Raw genomic sequence first — 12,454 nt, 5'->3', positions numbered from 1 at the left:
TGGAGTGGTTCACGGTGTCAAAAGCCTTTTGGAGGTCCAGCATGACCATGCCGCAGTATTTGCCAGCATCCACCTCTTGTTTGATGTGGTCGCTCAAAAAGAGAAGGCATGTGTCAGTGGAGTGGGATGTTCTGACGCCAGATTGGAACTCGTACAATAATTTGTTAGTGGCAAGATACTTTTCAACCTGTTCATAGACTATTTTTTCCATCACTTTCGAGATGGAGCTTAGAATAGAAATAGGGCGGTAGTTGCCGGGGTCTAATTTACTCCCTTTCTTGTGCACGGGGGTTACTTTGGCCAGTTTGAAATCTAGGGGGACCTGTCCCTGTTTGATGGAGAGGTTTACTATGTGGGTGATGATTGGAGCTATAGAGATGGCTGAGTCTCTGAGAAATTTGGAGGGAATATTGTCATGGCCAGTGGCCTTGTGGGGTTGGAGGGCACTCAGTTTCTTAAGTACCTCATCAGTTGTTATCATAACTAGTTTAAAATCGTCTTTATAAAGTACAAACACCTAGGTTTCTGTAGAAGGTTTTAATGTGCTCTACACCAAAGAGCCCAGAGTGGGAGGGCAGATTGTTAACCAGCGTTGTTGCTATGTTTGTAAAGAAGATGTTCCAGGTCTCCTGGAAAGGTCTGTTATCATCCCCCCGAACCCTCCAAACTGGGGTCCCACAGGGATCTGTACTTGGTCCCCTCCTTTTCTCACTGTACACTAAATCCCTTGGCACTATCATCTCTGCTCACAATATATCCTATCACTGTTATGCCGATGACACACAACTGTTTCTATCCTTCCCCCCCTCTGCCACCCAGGTGGAAGAGCGCATCACTGCTTGCCTGGCTGACATCTCACAGTGGATGTCCTCCAACCACCTCAAGCTGAACCCAGACAAGACTGAGCTTCTCTTCTTCCCTATGTCCTGCCCTATGCGGGAGCTAACTATTTCCGTAGACAACGCCCTGGTAACGTCTGTCCCAACAGCCAGGAACCTTGGTGTTGTCCTGGACAGTCAGCTCTCGTTCAAAACTAACATCACAGCTGTCACTCGATCCTGTAGGTTCACACTCTATAACATACGACGAATTAGACCGTTCCTCACCCAGGAATCATCCCAGCTCCTAATCCAGACAACAGTCCTGTCAAAACTTGACTATTGTAACTCTCTCCTTACTGGCCTACCGGCATGTGCAATGAAGCCTCTCCAACTGATCCAAAATGCCGCAGCTCGCTTGGTCTTCAACCAGCCAAACTTCTCACATGTCTCCCCCGTGCTCCGCTCCCTGCACTGGCTCCCGGTCGCTGCCCGCACAGAATACAAAACTCTGATGTTGGCATTTAAAGCAACCAAAGGTATGGCTCCCCCATATCTTGCCAGCATGATTGAACCCTACAAACCCTCCCGCGCACTCAACTTGTTCCAGCCAACGCAGAGAAGCTGGAAGTACCCTCACTAAAAACGCCGGGACAACGCTCCACACGTCCCAAACTCTTCTCCCTTCTGGCCCCAAAACTGTGGAATGCACTTCCCGTTGCAATCAGAACTGCAGCATCACTCTTCCGCCGTAGTCTGAAAACCCACCTTTTCAGACTCCATCATGGCCCATAGCACTTACCCTACCCCCCTTAGACAGCACTTCTTAGACTTATATAGCATTTGAAACAGACTTATAGCATGTCATGTAGACAGCACAATAAGTGCATTGTATGTAGTCATAGCACTTCATAGTATATATGTACAGCATTCGTGGCAGCGGTGGCCGAACGGATAGCGGCGCGGTCTAGATACCGGAAGGTTCCCAGTTCGAATCAGCCGTCCGACACGTTAAAATTACCACCGCTGAAATGCCCTTGAACAAGGCATCAACCACTACGATGAAATGTGTTCTATGAGCAGGGCCTGGCTGGAAACAAGTTCTTGAGCTTAGCCCAGATACCCTGGGTAAATATAGATTTCATTTCATTTCATTTCATTTCATAGTATAGCATATGTATAGTTTATATGTATAGTGTCATTATATAGATATGTTCTAGTTATAGTTTATATGTATAGTGTCATTATATAGATATGTTCTAGTCACGTTCTTAGCTTACGCATGTTTCGCGATAAATGCATTTTACATATGTGATGTATTCCCATGCTTTTTGTTCTTGCTTAATGTAAGTCGCTCTGGATTAAGAGTGTCTGCTAAATGCCTAAATTGTAAATTGTAAGTAGTTGGCCACATCACATCTTTCCCCTCAACTATTTAAATAGTAGCACTCGCAGCCACACACGCACGCACGCACGCACACACACACACGCTCACAACACACTCACAACACAGTGAACACACCCCTCGGTCCCGCCCCCACTTGAATATTCATGTCACTCCATTCACCCATCCTGGCAGCCAATCACATCGCGTCATTCTCCGCACGTGACCTGCCCCGCGTCACTTCGACCATGTTGTTGAATGAATGCTTCTCTTCCACACACACGCCCGCAGGTTGTTAAAACATAACAGCCAAAACCACCCCGGACGGACCAGCGGCGGACCCCCTGGCTGTAGCCATTTAAACCCTGTGCTAACCGAGGTAAAGGATTTATCATTTTGAGAAGGGTTATAAACGGTGTATTTATTGCGTGGTGGTTTGACAGAGGAACTGTTTTAAGTTGTTTTTTGGTTTGAACTGAACGGAACTGAGAAAGGTAGGCTATCGTTTGAACTGTGCAACTTTTAGGGGGTGAGCCTCTTGAGTTGTGTGAATTTAATTATTTCGTTTGGTTTGTATGTAGAAGGTTGCTGTGAAATGTAAAGTATTAGAAGAACCAAATGTGTTGAAAAAGTAACCGTTCAGTTGTGTTGACACACTGACGCCACACAGCTGAGTCAAATGACTAATTGGCATCGCCAGTAGCCGCGATTTGCATAATGGGATAGAGTTGCAATGCATGCCCTCCATTAGCAGCCCATTGATCCACATTGAATTTACAATCTGCTTGTATTAAACAATGCTAAACTCGCCAACGTTGCAGCTTTAGGTCAAGCTTGAATCATAGCCTACTCTCAATCTGCAAAGCATTTGTTTCATAAAAATCACACCTGTGTGAACTGAGTGGTGCAAGTTTGCAACTCCCCCCCCCCCCCCTTCCACCACCCCCCCCCCTCTCATTAGCAGGCAACAGTGCAGCACTATCTCCCTCTCTCTCTTTTTGGCACGACAGTGCCCCTACTGGTACTCATGAGTCACACATGAGTCACACACACATTACACGAGTCACATAGGTGAACACGGACATTGCTGTTCCTTGGAGTGGTTGCACCACTCAAAAATACACCCTAGACATGTTATAAGTGACGTTGAGCTACTTTCTGTTTGGAAGCACTTGTTTTTAATTAATGGGTAGCAGTGCTGCTGCCTCCTGCATTGTGACAATTCGAAACAGGTGGTAGGCATGGCTGTTCAGTGACTTCCAAAAGTACTCAACATTACTTGTAATTTGTATTTTAAATTGCTTTCTAGAAGCGGATGAGATATTGACTCTACAAACTATTGTGCAGGGACACTTATAATAAAATACATTTTGATATTGCACTTTTAAATATTCTTAAAGGATCCCTGGTTAATAAGACAAATATTTTATTTCTTAGATAAATAAAGAATCTTTCACTCCATAGGAACTGCTCCTGTTGCAAGTTGATTATATGATGTCCATATGGTCTAGCCCTATGGAATACTAATAAAAAAACAGCTTAATACTTTAATATAAGCAATTATTTTAAATACTTTTTATTAGCAAGTGCATTCCATAGCGCTGGACCACACGGACATAGGACATCATCAACCTGCGACGGGAACAGTTCCCATGGAGTAAAAGATTATCTATTTATGAAATAAATAAAATATTTTACATTTTTAGTTATAGATGGCAAGTATAATGTTTTAAGGAATATTTGTCTTATTAGCCAGAGATCCTTTTAAAATGTTTCTATTACTGTGAGTGATATGGTCAGCTTCTGATGTCTTTCTTTCTTTCTAGATGTGGACGGTCACCAGGGTTCTGAGTGGCCTCCAGGCCGACCACCCCATCCTGGCTGCTAAGATGTCCATGTGAAGGTCACCAGGGTTCTGAGTGGCCTCCAGGCCGACCACCCCATCCTGGCTGCTAAGATGTCCATGTGAAGGTCACCAGGGTTCTGAGTGGCCTCCAGGCCGACCACCCCATCCTGGCTGCTAAGATGTCCATGTGAAGGTCACCAGGGTTCTGAGTGGCCTCCAGGCCGACCACCCCATCCTGGCTGCTAAGATGTCCATGTGAAGGTCACCAGGGTTCTGAGTGGCCTCCAGGCCGACCACCCCATCCTGGCTGCTAAGATGTCCATGTGAAGGTCACCAGGGTTCTGAGTGGCCTCCAGGCCGACCACCCCATCCTGGCTGCTAAGATGTCCATGTGAAGGTCACCAGGGTTCTGAGTGGCCTCCAGGCCGACCACCCCATCCTGGCTGCTAAGATGTCCATGTGAACATTATGAGTGTTTGTATAGAGAGAAGCATGGCTGAAGAGCTTTGCATATCAGTCGTTTCTTGCTGCTGCCAAAGTCAAATTGTGATATCTGTAGTGTTTAGTACATGGCCGCTTAGGAGATGTAGATATAAGTACACCTGCCTGGTGGAAATAGCATTGTGATACATACTGGGTGTGCTCTTTGGTCGTTCACAAAACAAACAAACAAAAGTAAACAAAATGCCACAAACTCACTAAAAGCTGCACAAAATCACACAAATCAAGGGATGTCCGTGTTGGCTATTGTCCAACTCCTAATTTCCGATTATATATGCAGGCTTTTTCCAGTGGTGGAAAAATAACTCAAACTTTTTACTTAAATATTAGTAGGCTATAAATACTGCAATATAGAAATACTCTGTTACAAGTAAATTCAACATGTACTCGAGTAAAAGTACAAAGGATTTGGTATAAAAAGGTACCAAAAGTAAAAGTGCTCATTATGCAAAATGTCTCATTTCAAGTTTTCAGATGTATAAAAATCATTTGAAAATGGCAGATCTACAAGCTCACGTGTCGCATTGTGACGCATTGTGAGCTTGTAGATGTTTTTAATGTAAAAAATAACCGATATCGATATTAATTTTTAATGCCTATATCGGACATCCCTAACAAAAACATAATCTCAAATGTGTCAATACATTTCAAAGAATGTCACAAAAGCCGCAAGTGCCACTAAAACTTCACTAATATATAAAACATCCACAAGTTCCATAATTAAATGCCACAAAGGTTTGACAAACATGCCAAAAAAATAAATGACAAAAAATAAGTTTCATAAAAATCTTCTGCCGTATGTCCATAGAACGTCAGCTCTGTTGCAGCAAGCCAGTCCAGTGTGTCGTTGTCTAGGTCACCTAAGCCCACGATCACCATTCCGTGGCCGGTATTTGGGGCAAATGGTCATTACGTGTTCCACAGTCTGTAGTGGATCCTCGCATTCACAGTGGGCACTGTCCGAGATGTCCCACTTCTGCTTTGAGGGTTGTCCACTCCTTGCAGGGGAGGTGCTGGCAAAGAACATATTTGGGGTCCTCAATGTATTCCACTGGTCCCTCTGTCTTGCCTTCACCCAGGATGCCTCGGAGGTGTCAGCTGGTGTTGTGTGGAGCAGTTCCTGGGCCTGTGTGGCAAAGGGGCACTGTGACTTGAGGCACGTGTGCTGTGGCAAAGTGTGCCGTGACTTGAGGCATGTGTGCTGTGGTGTCTCTGACGACCTTGTGGAGGAGATGTCTGGGATTCACTCAGCTGTGCCTTCCCGGTGAGGGCCAGCGTGGCTGCTTCTCGTCTGACCTCTGTTGGAGTGATTCCAGCGAGAACAGGCAGGCAGTTGTTTGTTTGGGGTGGCCCATCCGATGTTGAGGGCAGCATCCAGCTTCTTGACATGAGAGGTACGGCTCCAGACTGGGGCACAGTACTCTGGTTGTCTGCATAGCCATACTTCATTGATGTGGATGTAGTTGTTGAACAGCATCATTCAGTGCCAGCACTGACCCCTGTGGGACGCCATTCTTGAGCTTTCTCAACCTGCTGCTTCGCTCGTTACTGGTGTGGAACCGAAAAGCTTCACAGACATGCCAACAAATGATTTCTAGTTTTTAACCTTTTTAACTTCTGTTTTGTGAAGCAACTTTGGGTACCTTGAAAAGTGCTATATAAATTGTATGTATTATTAAACAGACAGACACAGAAATTGTCGCCACACAGAAATCACAAATTCCTATTGGCAGCAGCAACAAGTGAGTGATGTGCAAAGCTCTTCAGCCATTCATAGACTATAACCACCATGTCTTCCTTCCAGATGCTGCGAGGCTCAACCGGAGCCCCTACAGGTGGATATCTGCAGCTCTCGCTGTCCATGGATGAATCTGCATGGGGGCTCTGAAGACGGCTCAAAGTAAGAAACCACTTAGACTTTTCTATTACTGTGAGTGGTATGGTCACCTTCTGTTTTAAATGTTCTCTAATACTATACATTTTGTGTATGATGTGAAAGGACACAATGTACGTATATCTGGCTCTTAATCTTTCGTTCTTTCTTTGTTAGGGTGGATGATGGGTCGTGGTAGACGTCGTGGAAGGACAGAGATCCGTTCCAAAGCTTCCCTCCCCGGGGTTTTCTCTGAGGACTTCTGATGAGCTGTGAGTAGGAATATTTCTTGTTTGTTGTTGAGGATGGATATCTGCTGTACTGTTATGGCATGAAGTATAGCATGGCAGTATGATGCCTCCTAGTGGCACTGGTTGAATGTCTGTCAGCTCTCCAAGCTAATCAAAGTCTAAATGACACTTTTGTTAACCACTTCAACCCCAGCATCCCTATTCTGTGAGCTTGTAGATCTGCTATTTTTGGCAAATCAATTTGTGTAGAGTGAAATCGGAGCATATACCAAATGCTCTCTTTAAAGGTCTGTTTTATCAAATATATATATATATATATATATATATATATATATATATATATATATATATATATGAGGGTTTAAGTGGTTCTGAATTTGCAGCTCAACAAAGCTAATTTAGTCTTTATTTCTGTCTTTCTTTCTTAGGACGGAGATCTGGGTAGATGCCGGAGGACTTTGGACCTGGGCCCGCCTGGTGAGGAACCCCACAGTAAGAACCGCTTTAGGCCTGTCACGATAATGAGGTTTCTTTTTACTGGACGATTATTGTCGCTCAAATAAATTGCAATTAAATATTTAAGTGTGGCCCGGATGGTTAGCTCAACTTTCTGGGCACCTAGGCTGCCAAGCCAGCCGGATGGCGTGCTGCGGGTTCGACTCCCGACGGCCTTTGCCGCGCGTCACTTCCCCCTTTCCTGTCTATATACTGTTCACTATCAGTAAAGGCATAAAAAGCCCCAAAACCAACATGAGGGCTACGGCTCCAGACTGGGGCACAGTACTCATCGGTGGGGAACACCAGAGCCTCGGTACCGGCTAGATGCCGTATCGGTGTGGCACAGGCGGTGGTCTTTCTGGGAAAGGGACTGTAAAAATAGACAAATAACACCACTGCTATCACCGAAGAGCACACCCTAATTGATCACGTCTAGGAATTTCAACAATTTACAATTTAGGCAGTTATCACACACTTTATCCAGAGTGACTTACAGTAAGCAAGAACAACACATAGTAATACATCAAATTCATAAACAATTGTCATCAAGAATAAGAAGTAAGCTAAGAACGGTAGACTCTCCAGACTATTGGCAGCAACAACAAGGGAGTGATTCATAGACAATAACCGCCATGTCTTTCTTCCAGATGTACTGCAGGTCTCCCGCTGTCCAGGAATCTGCATTCCTCTGAAGACGACTCAAAGTAAGAGACCCTGTTAGGCCTGTCAAAAATAACCCTAACTTAAACGTTTATTACTGTAAGTGATACGTTTAGCTTCTATTTTAAATGTTCTCTATAAATAAAAGTTTGATGTACTAGGCTGTATATATGTTGTGACAGGATAGAATATATATCTGGCCCTTGGTCACTCTAATCCAGCGGTGGGCAACTTTGACAATGGAGAGGGCCACTATATTTCAACACTCACTCCCTAGGGCCATATATTACGGTCGTCGCAAAAATAGCCGATCTACAAGCTCAAAACGCGTCGCGCTGCGACGCCTTTTGAGCTTGTAGATCGGCTATTTTTGCTATATTCGAATTGAAATCTTGAATTTTTGCTATTTTTTTTTAATCAGAATCCTGAAAATTAATATTTTTCATTTCAAATGCCTTTAATTATACTTGTGTTGAAGCATTGAGCTACTAATTTAGACTGAAGTAATTAAAGCGGGTCATGTTTGCATGTTGTGGAATTGTAATCAGCTGAAACCAATATTATATCAGAATTCTGACATTAACCTGAGGGCCGCATTAAGTGAAGGGCCCCCGGGCCGCCAGTTGCCCACCCCTGCTCTAATCAATCTTTCTTTCTTTTGTTAGGATGGAGATCGCGGTAGACGTCGCTGGAACGCCGCTGCTGGACAGGGCGCACACACACACATACACACGCGCGCACACACACGGCAAAGCTAATTTGGTGTGTGTGTTTTTTGTTCTTTGTTAGAATGGAGATCTTGGTAGACGAGCTGATGTTACCTGGACAGAGATCCCCCCCCCCCCCCCCCCTCAGAGGACTCTGATGAGCTGTGAGTAGTCTGTCCAAGCTAATCAAAGTCTTAATGACACTTTTGTTAACCACTTCAACCCCAGCATCCCTATTCTGGGGGGAGAGTTCAGCAAAAATAGCAGATCTACAAGCTCACACTGCGTTGCAACATGTTATGCTATTTTTGGAGAATCAATTTGTGTAGTGAAATAGGAGCACATACCAAATGCTCATTAAAGGTCTGTTTTATCAAATGTGTATAAAGGGTATAAGTGGTTCTGAATTTGCAGCTCAACAAAAGCTAATTTGGTTTCTGTCTTTCTTTCTCAGGATGGAGATGGCAGTAGACACAGCTGGAAGTCTCAACCAAGAGATGGAGATCTGCAGGTCTGTCCATGGATGGATGGGAGGACGGAGGACGGAGATCTGGGTAGACGTAGAGGACTTGGACCTGGGCCTGCCGGTGAGGAACACCACAGTAAGAACCGCTTTAGGCGTGTCACGATTATGAGGTTTCTTTTTACTAGACTATTATTGTCTCAAATAAATTGCAATTAAAGATTTAAGTGCGTTGTAACATGAATGAAACTGAAAAAAAGCCACTCGTCTGTTGCCGAGAATCGGTCGATCCCTATTCTTAAACGTTACTGTAAGTGTATGTTGTGACAGGACACACACACACACACACACACAGCCAAGCTAATTTGGGGTGTGTCTTTTTTCGGTTCGGTAGACGCCACTGGAAGCCGTTTAGGCCTGTCAGAAATAGAGGTTTTTTACTGGCCGATTAATTGTCGCTCAAATAAATTACAATAACAATTTAATTGCGTCGTACTAACATTATGAATACAACTTTGGCTTTTTTAGGCTTTGTAAACAAAAAGGCATAATTCAATAACTTTATACACATTACAACGTAACACATTTTGAGCTTATAGATCGGCTGCTTCCATTATTTCTTTAAAATGTTTGAAAATATATGAACATTTTCAACATGGAGACGATTATGACTATTATCCCTATAAAAAAAAAAAAAAAAAAAAGTATTATCTCAAATACTTGGCGATTAGGTAATTGTGACAGGCCTAAATCCTTCTGGTTGTGTTTTTATATCCTGTTCTGTAATCAGTTAGGGGTTGACTATAGACTTTCTTTAGGAACAAGATCATCATGCCGGTGAAAAGCACGTTTCTAGCCAATGGAGCAACTATTTCTGCTCACCTTTGGAGTCACATCACGGCAAGGTAACTATACAACACACACACACACACACACACACACACACACACACACACACACACACACACACACACACACACACACACACACTATGATTGTTTTATGAACAATGTAGTAATGAGCATTTCTTTCTTTTCTTTAGGACGTTGCTGGTCTCCTGTGTGGCTCCATCTGGTCCTCCTAAGCAGCCATATGGAGGTCACCAGGGTTCTGAGTCACTCAGATTCTGACTGGTAGTGGTGATATGTAGATGTGATCAATCGGGGCTTTTTGGTTGTTCACTTAAACAAAAATAAACAAAACAAATATATAAATAACTATAAATGGATAAAACAAATGATACAAAATATAGATTTAAGTAAAATAAATGCATTAAAATAGTAAATAAAATATATAAAATTGGTAATGGCACAGTAATGCGTAAAATAAATATAATTAGTAATATAGTAATACATAAAATAAATAAAATTAGCAATATAGTAATAAAATTAGTAATAACAGTAATGCATAAAAGAAATTCATCAAAATAAAATGAGTAATAACTAATACATAAAATAAATGCATACAAATAAAATTAGTAATAACAGTAATTCATAAAATAAATAAAATTAGTAATAACGTAGTAATACATCAAATAAATAAAATGAGTATAGTAATACATAAAATTAGTAATAACATAGTAATATATAAAATGAGTAGTATAGTAATACATACAATTAGTAATAACCTAGTAATATATAAAATAAAATTAGTAATACAAAAATAAATACAATGACTTGTAAAATTGTAGAATGAATTAATATAAATAAATAATAAACTATCAATCACATCTACATATCACAACCAGGCTATATTGCCAGCAGTCAGGTGGACTGTAGACTCACTACAGCTGTCAATGTGGTATAGTGTTTTGACCCAACTGGCCTCCAAGGAGAGGCGAGCATGGAGCCGGACATCTGATGATACACAAGAGAATACGCCATAGTCAAAACAAAATTGTAATAAAAGTAATATCTGTTTGTAATATGTCGATTGTAATTTATTCATGATGCCATATATCTGTAAATATTCATTATTTTCTTGTTAATAAATTATTGCATTTATACCCGGGTGTCCTCCTCCTTCACTGTGTTATGGGTCCATTACCCCTAGATCAAATGGTTCATAACAAGGATGAGGAATACAGTGGTACTATTTACATGTTTAAGGAATATTTAGTTATAGTTAATGTATTTTACACATTTAGACCTTCTAAAACCAAGCCTAAGGTTTTCTGAAAACCTTCAAATTCTTATTAAAACAATAAATAAGTGATGTAGACAGGTGGATCCCGCCATGAATGGTATAATTTATAGGTTTCACCAGGTCTAAATGGACTAAAAGGAGGCCTCAGGTCTTCAAATGAAGTGTGGAAAGCTGAAGGAGGTTTTCACCCCAAGGTCTCTACAGAATGACCTAGCTTATTAATGCTGACAATCTCCCAGAACAGAGCCATGCCACCAAACATCAATGTTTGAATATTGTACTTAAATTACTGTATGCAATTTTTAATTGTGTTACCATTTTTTTACCACGAAGACCAGACTGAATTTTAAGTAATAGGACTGTTTTTAAATTGGCTTGTTCTTGTAGTGTGGTACTTTTCCTCCAGGAAATGATTAAATGTTCTGATGCAAATGGACCTCAATGTAAACAAGTATTTAATAATGCTTTTCTGGGTTTTAGCAGAGCTTGTGTTGAACTGTGTTCTTTCTACAAACTGTTAATGACGTTGTCACTTTTAGGCCAACACTTCCCTCTAGTGGTTACTCAGAGTAATGACAGCCTTACGTGTTTCAGATGTCTACAACTACACAGTACATACTGCTGCAAATATGTTTGTTTTCTTTAACCAGGCAGAACAAATAATGTAATAAAACATCATGTAACAATCTAATGAATAGATCTAGTTTATTAATAGAACACCTAGTTAGTTAATTCATACAATACATAATACTAGACAATGTGTTTATTTTCTTAAATAAATGAATATCATTTAAAATGTATTAATGAATAGAACTAGTTTGAACTTAATAGAACAACTAGTTATTAGTTAATACAATAAATAATACTAGACAATGTTTATTTTCTTAAACCAGGCAGAACAAATAATGTAATAAAATATTAATTAATTGATCTATTTTATTAATAGAACAATTAGTTATTTGTATTATTATAATTAACAATTAGTTATTATTTAATTAGTTTCCGGTGTGTTACATGAAGTCAGTGAACCTATAGAATTCTGTGACTCTGTACTGCTGATCCTCAAGCTCAGAACATCGGCTGTTTTCACACCTGCTAGTGATTACATCAACAAACACAGGGAGCTACAGCTGACGTACGTGACGCCATTCTCATGTAGCTGTAACCAAATGCACCCTGTAACTCTGAGAGTAACACATGTGGAACCAAATGGACCCTTACAGGTCTAACTCTGAGAGTGTAACACATGGAACCAAATGGACCCTTACAGGTCTGTAACTCTGAGAGTAACACATGTGGAACCAAATG

General features: G+C 41.4%; 1 long non-coding RNA gene across 1 annotated transcript; it reads left to right on the top strand.

Moving 5' to 3' along the window:
• Positions 1 to 2,462: 2,462 nt before the first annotated feature.
• LOC306918281 lies at positions 2,463 to 10,307 on the top strand. Its single transcript, XR_013789317.1, has 9 exons — positions 2,463 to 2,581; positions 4,029 to 6,449; positions 6,600 to 6,694; positions 7,102 to 7,165; positions 7,819 to 7,875; positions 8,497 to 8,702; positions 8,993 to 9,125; positions 9,820 to 9,906; positions 10,044 to 10,307. It is a non-coding gene; the product is annotated as an uncharacterized lncRNA (long non-coding RNA).
• Positions 10,308 to 12,454: the final 2,147 nt, after the last annotated feature.

Source organism: Electrona antarctica (assembly GCF_951216825.1).
Source record: "Electrona antarctica genome assembly, contig: scaffold_141, whole genome shotgun sequence".
In the NCBI taxonomy this organism is placed as follows: domain Eukaryota; kingdom Metazoa; phylum Chordata; class Actinopteri; order Myctophiformes; family Myctophidae; genus Electrona; species Electrona antarctica.
Note: the sequence above shows the minus strand (reverse complement) of the source record. Positions and strands in the feature narration are given on the sequence as shown.